Source organism: Cygnus olor, assembly GCF_009769625.2.
Source record: "Cygnus olor isolate bCygOlo1 chromosome W unlocalized genomic scaffold, bCygOlo1.pri.v2 SUPER_W4, whole genome shotgun sequence".
Taxonomy (NCBI): Eukaryota; Metazoa; Chordata; class Aves; order Anseriformes; family Anatidae; genus Cygnus; species Cygnus olor.
This window is the reverse complement of record NW_024429075.1, coordinates 23,875-34,960: the sequence shown is the minus strand read 5'-3', so window position 1 is coordinate 34,960 and position 11,086 is coordinate 23,875. Positions and strand designations below refer to the sequence as shown.

Here is an 11,086-nt window from a genome sequence, read left to right as displayed (position 1 = left end):
GGTAAGCGGGCCTCCCAAAATTGTGACAAGGTTATCTGGGTAATATTTGCCGCTGCTGGAGGGATATTAATTGGAGTGTTAATAATTGTATGTCTTATTTGCGGATGTCTGGATATCTCATGTTGAAAGCATTTGTGTATGTGTTTGAGACAAAGTATTGTTGTGAAGTGAATTACTCCACGAGGAACACGGCTGGAGACGATACAAACAAGTTTGGTTATTGTTTTAAGTGATATATTCTTGTGGTATGAACGAGAAGTGCAAGGGGCCTCTCTGTGTGATTGCGTGATTGTGCTGTGTGAGTAAGTGAGACGCAGCATCGCTGCAAAGCGAGTGCGGAGTTCGGATCCGCGGTTCGGTATTCTCCGCAAGGGGAGCGGCTGGAGACAAATGAAGCGCATGACAGACCGAAAAGGAGTGCTGTTTTATCCCAGTGTTGATTGGGATCCCAGTGTTGATTGGGCACCCAGTGGTGCCCAATATACGGGCCCGGCGGTGCATCTTGTAATCCTATTTTGTTCTTAAATGTTTTGAGTGTGACAAGGAGGAAGGTGGGAGCATTATCTAAGTAACAGTTTAAAAGTTTTGGTATATCTGCAGTGGTGTTTGGTCAGTTTCCCAAGTATGGGGGGCGGGGGGGCTGACTGATTATCAAAGCAGTAGAATGGAGAGTCACTTCTTTGGTGGTTCGGGCCTGAGCCCTGGGAATTTGGTAAGAAGGGGGAGAGCGAATTTATTTAGGCCTCAATACCTTTTAAACCCCCATCTTGACGGATACGCAGGAGTGATTCCTTGTTTTGTGTGGGCTTACTAACAAAGTGCATGAGAAAAATTAGCATTCGGCTTGAAATTCGGTCCTGTTGAAATGTAAATTTTGTGGAAAAGGTGTTATTGTTTGTCCAGAAGATGGAAGGCTGAGTGCTTCAGGTGTTTTCCCGAAGTCCTGCGGATTTATGATTGGAACGGGGCTCATTAATAATCTGAAATAGTAAAGTCTGTGTAATGGGTAAAGCCTTGTTTGTTCATTAAATGTTGCTGATAGGGGGGTTTCAACGGTTGACTGCTTATACCCCCAATATCTTGTTGAAGGAAAAAAACAAGTATGGGAACTTCCTGTTAACAATTGCAATAGAAACCAGCTCCAAATAAGGGCAAAATGGCATTCCTCCTTGCATGGGAACACACATACCGCAGTAAAGACATGACCCCAACACAGAGGAAGACGACGATCTTCATCCCGACGACGATCTTCATCCCCACGACCACCAGAGGACTGATGAAGACCCCCTAGCAACAGGCCGCGCAGTCGTAGAAGACACCAGGATGTGCTACTAAACCCAGAACTACTAGGCTATAAATCAAGACTCTGGTGGGCTTAGGTGTGTGCCGTTGGCGGAGCAGGAGACTCCCCAGCCGCCCAGCGCTGTTTTATTTATCACTGCTTGCTGAATTGCTCGAATAAATTAAAATTCGATCTACCCTACCCACGATGTGTTGGGAATGATTTCTACCAAAACTAATTTATAACAAATTGGTGCCGTGACTCGGATAGTGGTAGCTTGGCTGGATCCCTCCCAGGGGAGGCGCGCCCCGCTGATTTTGCGGTCCCTGTCTGGAGGTCCCCAAGCCAACGCACCCCTACCGACGAACCTAAAGTTCCAGCGATAAGTAAATAAACAACCGGTAACCCCTTAATCTTTGTGCACGAAGCTCCGAACGAAGACTCGGGAGTGAGTAAGTATAGGCCGGTTATCCGTTCGGTTGGGGTTGGGAAGCCCAGAGTGTGCCTGTGTGAGACGTCCAATCGAGGACGAAGTGAGTGCGGACTCCCTGGTAGTGCGGTTCCCACCTCCCACAAGGGACTGGGCCACGAACGGGAGGTGAAGACTGTGTATGTGTGTGAAGGCACTCTGGAAGATGGGACAGAAGAAGAGCAAGTCTTCTGGTCCCATGGGTGGGTCGGAACCCAAGGCTAGGTTGCCCCCGATACCACCGGAAAGCCCATTAGGGTTAATGATTAAAAATTAGAACGATTACCCCTCTAGGCGGGGTAAGGATAAAGTTAAGATGATACATTATTGTATGGAAGTCTGGGGTGGGAAGCAAATTAGGAGAGACCCCTTATATTGGCCAGTATTTGGATCCCTTGAGGATTGGATCTGTCAGGCTCTAAACATTTATGTGAATTCGAAGGAGCCTTTCAGCCTAGAGGAGAGTGAGTATGCATCCTTATGGATAGGATCTGAGACCCGAGCCAACTTATACCCATTAAGAGAAAAAGGGGGGAGGAGAAGGAATGAACGAAATGAGGAGGAAGTCCCACTTTCACCCCCCCCTTATCTATCTCCTTCTCCACCTCCAACCCCCCCCACGGCTCCAAATTACCATATTGATCCCGATTTGACCACAGACACCCCTCGGAGGACTAGACGGGTAACTTGGAGCCAAACTAGAAATCGAGAAGATGGGGGTAGACTATATCCCCTAAGAGAGGTTGCAATGGGAGGGCCCCAACCCAGCATGGGATACGTCTCCATCCCCCTAAATATGGGAGACGTCAGAGAATTCAAGAAGGAAATGGGAAATCTCTTAGAAGATCCTCTTGGAGTCTCTGAGCGAGTAGACCAGTTCTTGGGGCCTAATGTTTACACCTGGGAAGAACTCCAGGCCATTTTAGGTATATTATTCACTGCAGAAGAGAGGAACATGATTCGGAGGGCTGGAATGCGAATTTGGGACCAGCAACACCAGCAGGGTCCTGCGGGAGATCTTAAATGGCCCCTACAGAGGCCTAACTGGAATAACCAAAATGAACAAGATAGGGGTCATATGCAGGATTTAAGGACTATTATTGTACAAGGTATAAGGGAGTCAGTCCCTAGAGGACAAAATATAAATAAGGCCTTTAGTGAACATCAGAAGAAGGATGAAACTCCCACAGAATGGCTGGAGAGATTAAGGAAGAACCTCCAGCTTTATTCGGGACTGGACCCTGGTACACCGGTGGGACAGGCCTTGTTAAAAACGCAATTTGTGGCAAAATCATGGGGGGATATCAGGCGGAAATTAGAAAAGTTAGAGGATTGGCAGGATAGAGGGATGGATGAACTGCTGAGAGAAGCTCAGAAGGTATATGTGCGAAGAGAAGAAGAGACTCAGAAAAGGCAGGCCAGGATTCTAGTGGCAGCGGTCCGGGAAGGACAAAAAGGGCTCCCCCTTCGCCCAATGGGTGTTCCGCTACCACGAAAAAGACCTCCGAGGAGCCAGAGTGATCAGAGGGATCTAAGACGGGTAGAATGTTTTTATTGCCAAAAGAAGGGACACATGAAAAAGGACTGCAGAAAACGCTTACAAGATGAGCGAATGTTTAAAGAAGATTAGGGGAGTCAGGGGCTCCATCTGCTGGGGACTTCTGGTATAACGGAGCCCTTGATAAAATTGAAGTTAGGTCCCCAGCATCAAGAAGTGGAGTTCCTTGTGGACTCTGGGGCAGAAAGATCGACTGTTCAAATGGTACCCCGGGGATGTCAACCTTCCTCGGAGAAATTACAGGTGATAGGAGCCAAAGGAGAGCCCTTTAGGGTCTCAGTAATAAAAGGGGTGGAAATAGAGACCCCAGCCCAAAGTTGCACAGGATCCTTTTTATTAGTACCAGAAGCTGAATATAACCTGTTGGGAAGAGACCTAATGATTAAGCTAAAAATTAATTTGGAGGTGAAGAATAAAGGGATTGAAGTTAAATTATACACCCTCACGGTAGAGGATGAGGCAAAAATAAATCCCGAGGTGTGGTATTCTCCCGAATCAGTAGGCCGCTTAAATATTAGTCCCTTTGAAGTCTCTATCAGGAATCCTGAGATTCCCATCAGGGTAAAACAATACCCAATGTCTCAAGAAGGCAGGGAGGGGCTGCACCCAGTAATTAAGAGATTACTACAACAGGGATTACTGGAGCCTTGCATGTCACCTCATAACACTCCTATATTACCTATCAAGAAACCTGATGGCTCTTATCGGCTAGTCCAAGACTTGAGGGAGGTCAACAAAAGAACAATACCCAGATTTCCTGTAGTAGCTAACCCACATACCTTGCTAAGCCAGCTGTCCCCAGCGCAGAAATGGTATAGTGTCATAGACTTAAAAGATGCGTTTTGGGCATGTCCTTTAAAAAGGGAATGCAGGGATTATTTCGCCTTCGAGTGGGAAGACCCTGCAACCCATCGGAAACAACAATTAAGATGGACCGTGCTTCCCCAAGGATTCACAGAATCACCGAACCTATTTGGTCAGGCATTAGAACAAGTATTAGAGAACTATGAACCGAATCCTGAAGTAACCTTAGTCCAATATGTGGATGATTTGTTGTTAGCAGGAGAGAGTCAGGAGGCAGTCAGGACAGAAAGTATCAAGCTACTAAACTTCTTGAGCTTAAAGGGACTAAAAGTAGCAAAGTCAAAATTACAATTTACGGAGGAAGAGGTGAAATATTTAGGACATTGGCTAAGTAAGGGCACTAAGAAACTAGACGCCGAACGGGTAAATGGGATTTTGTCACTACAAGCGCCAAAAAGCAAAAGACAAGTTAGGCAGCTTCTGGGATTGTTAGGATATTGTCGGCAATGGATTGAAAATTATAGTAGTAAGGTGAAGTTTTTGTATCAGAAACTGGTTGGGGAAGGATTAATGAAATGGAGCCAAAGCAATGAGCAAAGCCTAATAGACTTAAAAATGGATTTAGTGAATGCTCCCGTGTTAAATTTACCCGATGTGAAGAGACCCTTTTATCTATTTATTAACACAGAGGAGGGGACAGCGTTCGGGGTCTTAACTCAAGATTGGGCAGGAAAAAAGAAACCCGTGGGATATCTTTCTAAACTTTTGGACCCCGTGAGTAGGGGATGGCCCACCTGTCTCCAGGCAGTGGTCGCTGCTGCGCTCTTGGTGGAAGAAGCGCATAAAATCACCTTTGGGGGTGAATTAAGCGTATTGTCACCTCACAATATAAGGGGGATCCTGCAGCAAAAGGCTGACAAATGGATAACTGATGCGCGGCTCCTGAAATATGAAGGCATCTTAATCTCCTCACCTAAATTGGAGCTTGAAACGACAGCTCTACAAAACCCGGCGCAATTCTTATATGGGGAACCAAAAGGAGACATATCCCACGACTGCTTGCGTAATATAGAAGAACAGACAAAAATTAGGCCAGACCTAGAGGAGGAGGAACTAGCCGAAGGGGAGAAGCTGTTTGTGGATGGTTCGTCGAGGGTGGTCGAGGGAAAAAGGAGGTCAGGATATGCCATTATCAATGGAGAAAACTTCTTTGTTATAGAGTCAGGACCTCTGAGTCCCAGTTGGTCGGCCCAAGCATGCAAACTATATGCAGTATTAAGGGCCTTACAAATGTTAAAAGGTAAAATTGGAACCATATACACTGATTCCAAGTATGCTTTTGGGGTAGTGCATACTTTTGGAAAAATTTGGGAAGAGAGGGGCCTAATAAACTCTCAAGGTAAGGGATTGATTCATCAGGAATTGATCACTGAAATTTTGCAGGCTTTGAGAGGGCCAATAGGAATAGCAGTAGTACATTTGAGAGGACACCAAAAGGGACTGAACCCATTAGTTAGGGGAAACAACCTAGCTGATCAGGAAGCCAAAAGGGCAGCGCTGATGATGATATATACCAAGGAGAATCGGAAAGATTGCCCATCCTGTGGGAAGGATTTAACCGAGTTCCCCTGTTATGATTGTTGGAAGGATTATGGAATAGAGGCAGTGCACTGTAGATGTAACAACCCCCGATATAGCTACTAATTTATAACAGTCTGTATGTGGAAAGAAGAGTTTAATCCCAGAGAACTGGGACATTTGGGAAGAAGATTAGGAAAAGGTAGTAAAAACCTGCAACAAAAAGGTTTGCACGGAAATTGAAACAAGGGACAGTAACTAATATAAATAAATAAAAGGGAATGGGAAATCAAGGAAATGGGTAAAATCCAAAACAAAGACGTCCTAAAAAAAAAGCCTCCTTGGGTGCATATTGGAACATTGGAAGGATATTATTAGAAATGGGGGCACAGAAAGCAAGAGGACTTCCACTAAGTATTGCAGTCAACGGTGGCCACTATATGAACTAAATGGCCACTTTATGGATCAATCGACTATAACACTATCTTGCAATTAATGTTGTTTTTGAGGAGAGAAGGAAAATAGGATGAAATGTTGTATACTGATATGTTGTTTCAGCATCGTGGAGGGAAAAGGTATGGGATTAAGTTGGCCCCTGACTGAGCCTTTGGTGTTGGCATTAGAAAAGTACAGGCTGGAGAAAGATAAAGGAAGTGTTAAAAGGGTTGTTGAAGGCGTTAAAGGTTGTGTGGCATGTAGTATTTAACAGAGCTGTTTGAAGTTGAATGAGCAGGGAGAGAGCATGTAGGAATGTTAATAGTTCCGCCTCAACCCGAGGCTGAGATCTCAAAATCGCGGGTGTGAGCCCTCTGGGGCAGAGGGACCGTGATGGGTCCGAGAGAGTTGTCATGGAAACAGAAAAGCAGCTAACTCTTAAAGCAACCTGAGTTCATGTGTGAGCTCAGATTGCCAATGGGACCGCTCAGGGAACTGTCAACGATTGCATTCCCCTGACCGACGCCCCCCACCGAGACCCTGATCACCCCGGAAATTATGTAAATACCAAAGTCTGGTTAAACTGGGAATTGAGAATCTGTTCCAACAAGGTCCAAAAGAAACCCCTATGGAATTTTTGAACTTTTGGACCAACTTTGAAATGCAATGAAGAAAAAAAAAAACTAAAACAAACAGACAAAAATTTGGACCTGGCTTCAGAAAACAAACAGAGGCAATTGGCTAGCCTCTTTCTAGGGCAATCGGCCCCTGATATCAGAAAGAAATTGTCTTAGGCCGCAGGACAAACTTACAACAGTCAGGAATGACGGGGACCTGGGGCATCTAGCCTAGCAGGTCCACTAGTTGAAATAAAGCTAGGAAACGAAGACAGAGGCTTGAATTTTTTGTTGGTTACGGGAGCTTCTTTCTCTGTGTTAATTAGTCTGTAAATGTAATAGGAGCAACTGGCCAACAGGAAAAGGCGTTTTTTTTTTGCAGTGCTTGAAATTTAAATTGGGAAAAATGATTGGAATTACAAACTGAGAAAAACAGTCAAGTTTGGTTCATGGTACTAGATTTAAAGGATGCCTTTTTCTGCCTGCCCATGGCAACTGAAAGCCAGAAACTCTTTGCCTTTGAATGGGAAAATCCTAATAGAGGACGGAAAACTCAGCGTACGTGGACAGTGTTACCACAGGGGTTCAAGAATAGCCCCACCATATTCGGGAAACAACTAGCCTGTGATCTTGAAGCTTGAAAGTCCCCTTCGGGAAAAGGGGACACTGTTGCAATACGAAGAAGAAAAGGAATGTGTATAATGGACTATTAGTTTACTAATTTTTTTTCGGCACTAATACTGTGAACCCAGCCTCTTTCCTTAGTAACGGAGTTTCCAGATTACCCATTCATGATTGCATCAAGACCATGGACACCGTATACTCCAGCTGACCAGACCTAAAGGATACACCCCTAGAAGATGCGGAGGATTGGTATATAGATGGCAGCAGCTTCGTCCGCCAGGGACTTCGCCTCACAGGATATGCGGTAACAAACATCAGCCCCAAAGGTGGAAATCATCACCTTGCTAAGAGCTTTTGAGCTGGCAAACGTTTGGACAGATTTGAAATATGCCTTTGGTGTGGTGCATGCACACAGGGCAATTTGGAAGGAGAGAGAGGACTTTTATCTTCCTCAATTAAACATGCAGAAGAGATAATGAAATTACTCCAAGCAGTATACCTGCCTACTAAAGTTGACATTAAAGGACATCAACTAGGGGATACTGATATTGAAAAGGGAAATAGATTGGCTGATGCAGGAGCCAAAGGGGTGGCAGAACGGGCATCTGAGATTCAAATTTTGGCACCAGTACCAGTACCAGGAACAGAAAACCAGGAATTAACAAAAGCTTTAGAAAATGAAGTAGAATATTCTAAGATGTAAATGGAAAATGTTACCTGCAGGTTTAACGTAAATAACCGATGGGAGAATTGTGATACCATATTAAATTGAATGGTAATTGGAGAACATAATAAAGCATGCTGGAGAGCTGAAGTAGTATAAGAGTTTTTAAATAGAAAATGGATAGGGCCTAATTTGTATACCATTGTTAGACAGGTATAAAAGTAATCAAGCTCCAAACAGCAACAATTTTTTTTTTTTGAACTCCCAAGAAAAGGGGGGTATCAGTATTTATCAGTATTAACTGACACCTTTTCAGGATGGCCAGAAGCATTCCCGACTAGAACAGCCAAGGCTCAGGAGGTAATTAAGATACAAGAAATAATACCACGTTTTGGAGTTCCAGAAGCTATATCCTCTGACAGGGGACCACACTTTATCTCAAGAGTGGTACAAGAAATTAGCCACCATTTGGGTATAGACTGGCAACTTCATACTCCATATCGCCCTCAGTCGAGTGGCCAAGTAGAAAAATGAACCACTTAATCAAACAGCAAATTGTGAAACTGGGACAAGATGCAAATTTGGTCTGGCCTCAGTCTCTTCCTTTAGCCCTTTTGCGTATACCAAGGGCAAAGGAAGGGCTAAGCTCCTTTGAAATCTTGTATGGACAACCCTATGGAATACAAAGAGGGATATCCATGCAAGCTGGGGATGAAATTATGACCTCCTATATGGTGGCCTTAGGTAAACAGCTCAATGAAATTGGAAAGCATGTGAGTGGGACTCCGGGTAGAGGGTTAGATGGACCAGTGCACAATATACAACCTAGAGATTATGTATATGTCAAGTCTCTTGCAGAGAAGACCTTGGAACCTCAGTGGGAAGGACCGTTCCAGGTCACAGCGATCAGAATCAAGGAGCAGAATGCCTGGATCCATCACAACAGAGTGAAAAAGGCACCCAAGGCCCCATGGAAGGTTACTCAGGTGCGACCTGGAAGGTTACATTTCTCACGGTCTTAATGGTATCATTGGTCAAGGAAACTGAACAGTGGGTGCACAATACCTATGTGAAACTCACCCAGGCAGTGAGTGATAGTTTCAACCTTTCTGACTGTTGGGTGTGCACAGTGCAGCCTAGAGGCAACCTAGAATTCCCCGTATGGGGCATACCCAGTATGAATTGGACATTGACCTTTGCGCACCCAAGAAATGGAACATGTCCATTTGGCATCATGAACATCTAGGGGAGAGATTTGAACTACTCCCACGCGAAAATGTTAACATATACACCAGATGCTTAAACGATAAAACCCCATGCATAGGTACAGGTCCGCTTAGTTATTTAGCCCAGGAACCTGACAACTGTAGTATGGCAGAATATGTAGGAACTTTTAATCTTACTAAAATTAGAGATTATGGTGTAGGTGTCAACGAACTCAGGATCTCACGGCCTCAATTTTCTCACGCAAATCTGCAAGCTACAAAAAGGATTCTATTGGCTATGTGGAGATGATCATGCTAGAAAAAGCTTATCCTTAAATTGGAAGGGTCATTGTATTGGGGGCTATCTTAGCCCTCGAGGGGGTATATTCACTGAACCACCTCCGGGAACAGTCCGGACCTAATGGAGACAAACACGTACTGTTTCAAATAACTCCCTCATGATGAGACCCACGGGATTCCATAGTTTTGTAAGGTGGTTGATTCCATCCCTGGGAATAAGTGAATTAGAAAAAGCTGTCGTAAATATCTCAGCCACATTAGAAATTAGTGAAAATGCCACAGCCGATGCTCTTTCAGAAGAAATTTCCTCCCTACACAAAGTAGTGCTTCAGAATAGGATGGGATTAGATATACTTTTAGCCAAGGAGGGAGGATTGTGTACAGTCATAAACCAAACTTGCTGTGTATATGTCAACAAGAACAGATTGAGACTGACCTGGAGAAGATTTGGGAAAAGAATAAAATTTTGCATGCAGTAGCTCAGGATGATACATCCTGGGGATTTACAGACTTGGTAGAAAAATTAACTTCCTGGTTGCCAAACCTAACCTGGCTGAAACAGTTGTTTATCACAATAATCGTGGTCGTGGTTTTGTTCATGGTTCTTTGTGTAGTGATCCGATGTACCTTATGGTGTTTTAAGAGTACGGGAAACTCCTACAGCGAGTGAAAAAAGAACCAACTCAGACGGAAACTGGAGTCTAACAGATATTTTGAAAGAGTGTTAGATAGAGAAACACTATATTGACAGTAGAAATAGTGAAAGAATTTACTAACTTTTTAGAAAAGGGGGGACTGAGAGAGGGAGTTAGGAGAATCTTATCAAGTAGAGATAGAGCGCTGATGGCATTAAACTAGGATGCTACTTAGTGTCTTTGCTAACTATGGTGCATTGTGCAAATTAACTAAAGCAGGAAGCCTTGGGCCCCTTACCGAGGTCAGTCTCCTAATAAGAGAGTGAGCCTGTCTTAAGAAACTGGTAGAAACTGGTCCTGCGGATGGACAAGAGCCAAGGAGCAACTGAGTCTGTGCAAAGACAAGAGGTCAGCTAGCGGTGACGAGGAAGCGTCATCAATCTTCATCCCCACGACCCCCGACGACCACCACCAGAATACACTGCGCAAGCGCAGATGGGAGGAGTTTATGGAAATGACTCCTTGGAACTAATTTTAATACGAAGCGGGGACAGGTTATGAATGTGTATAGGCGTATTGTGAAACTTCATGCATATGTAACTCTTTACTGCATATAACCAAGGCAAGTTGCCGCGTCAGGCGCGCACGACTTTGGCGGGACTACCCCCCCCGTGCTGCCCAGCGCGGAATAAACATACCTACTTTACAATCTTACTGATTGTGGAGTCCATTTTCTGCAAGTCACTATCAGTATCTTAGAACAAGTACTGGAAAATGTTATTCAATAAATTGTGCTGTCAAAGCACTTAAATACTTATATAAAAAAGAAATATACAAATATTTACATATGTATGTTTGTATCTGTACCAGGAACAGAGGGCCAGGCATGACTGTTGAATTGTTTTTCTTTGGCCA

At 44.3% G+C, this 11,086-nt stretch overlaps 1 long non-coding RNA gene across 1 annotated transcript; it reads left to right on the top strand.

Annotated features, from left to right (window-relative positions):
* Positions 1-473: 473 nt before the first annotated feature.
* Positions 474-6,005, top strand: LOC121062957. The gene is made up of 3 exons (XR_005815757.1): positions 474-988; positions 2,465-2,470; positions 5,828-6,005. It is a non-coding gene; the product is annotated as an uncharacterized LOC121062957 (long non-coding RNA).
* The last annotated feature ends 5,081 nt before the right edge of the window (positions 6,006-11,086 follow it).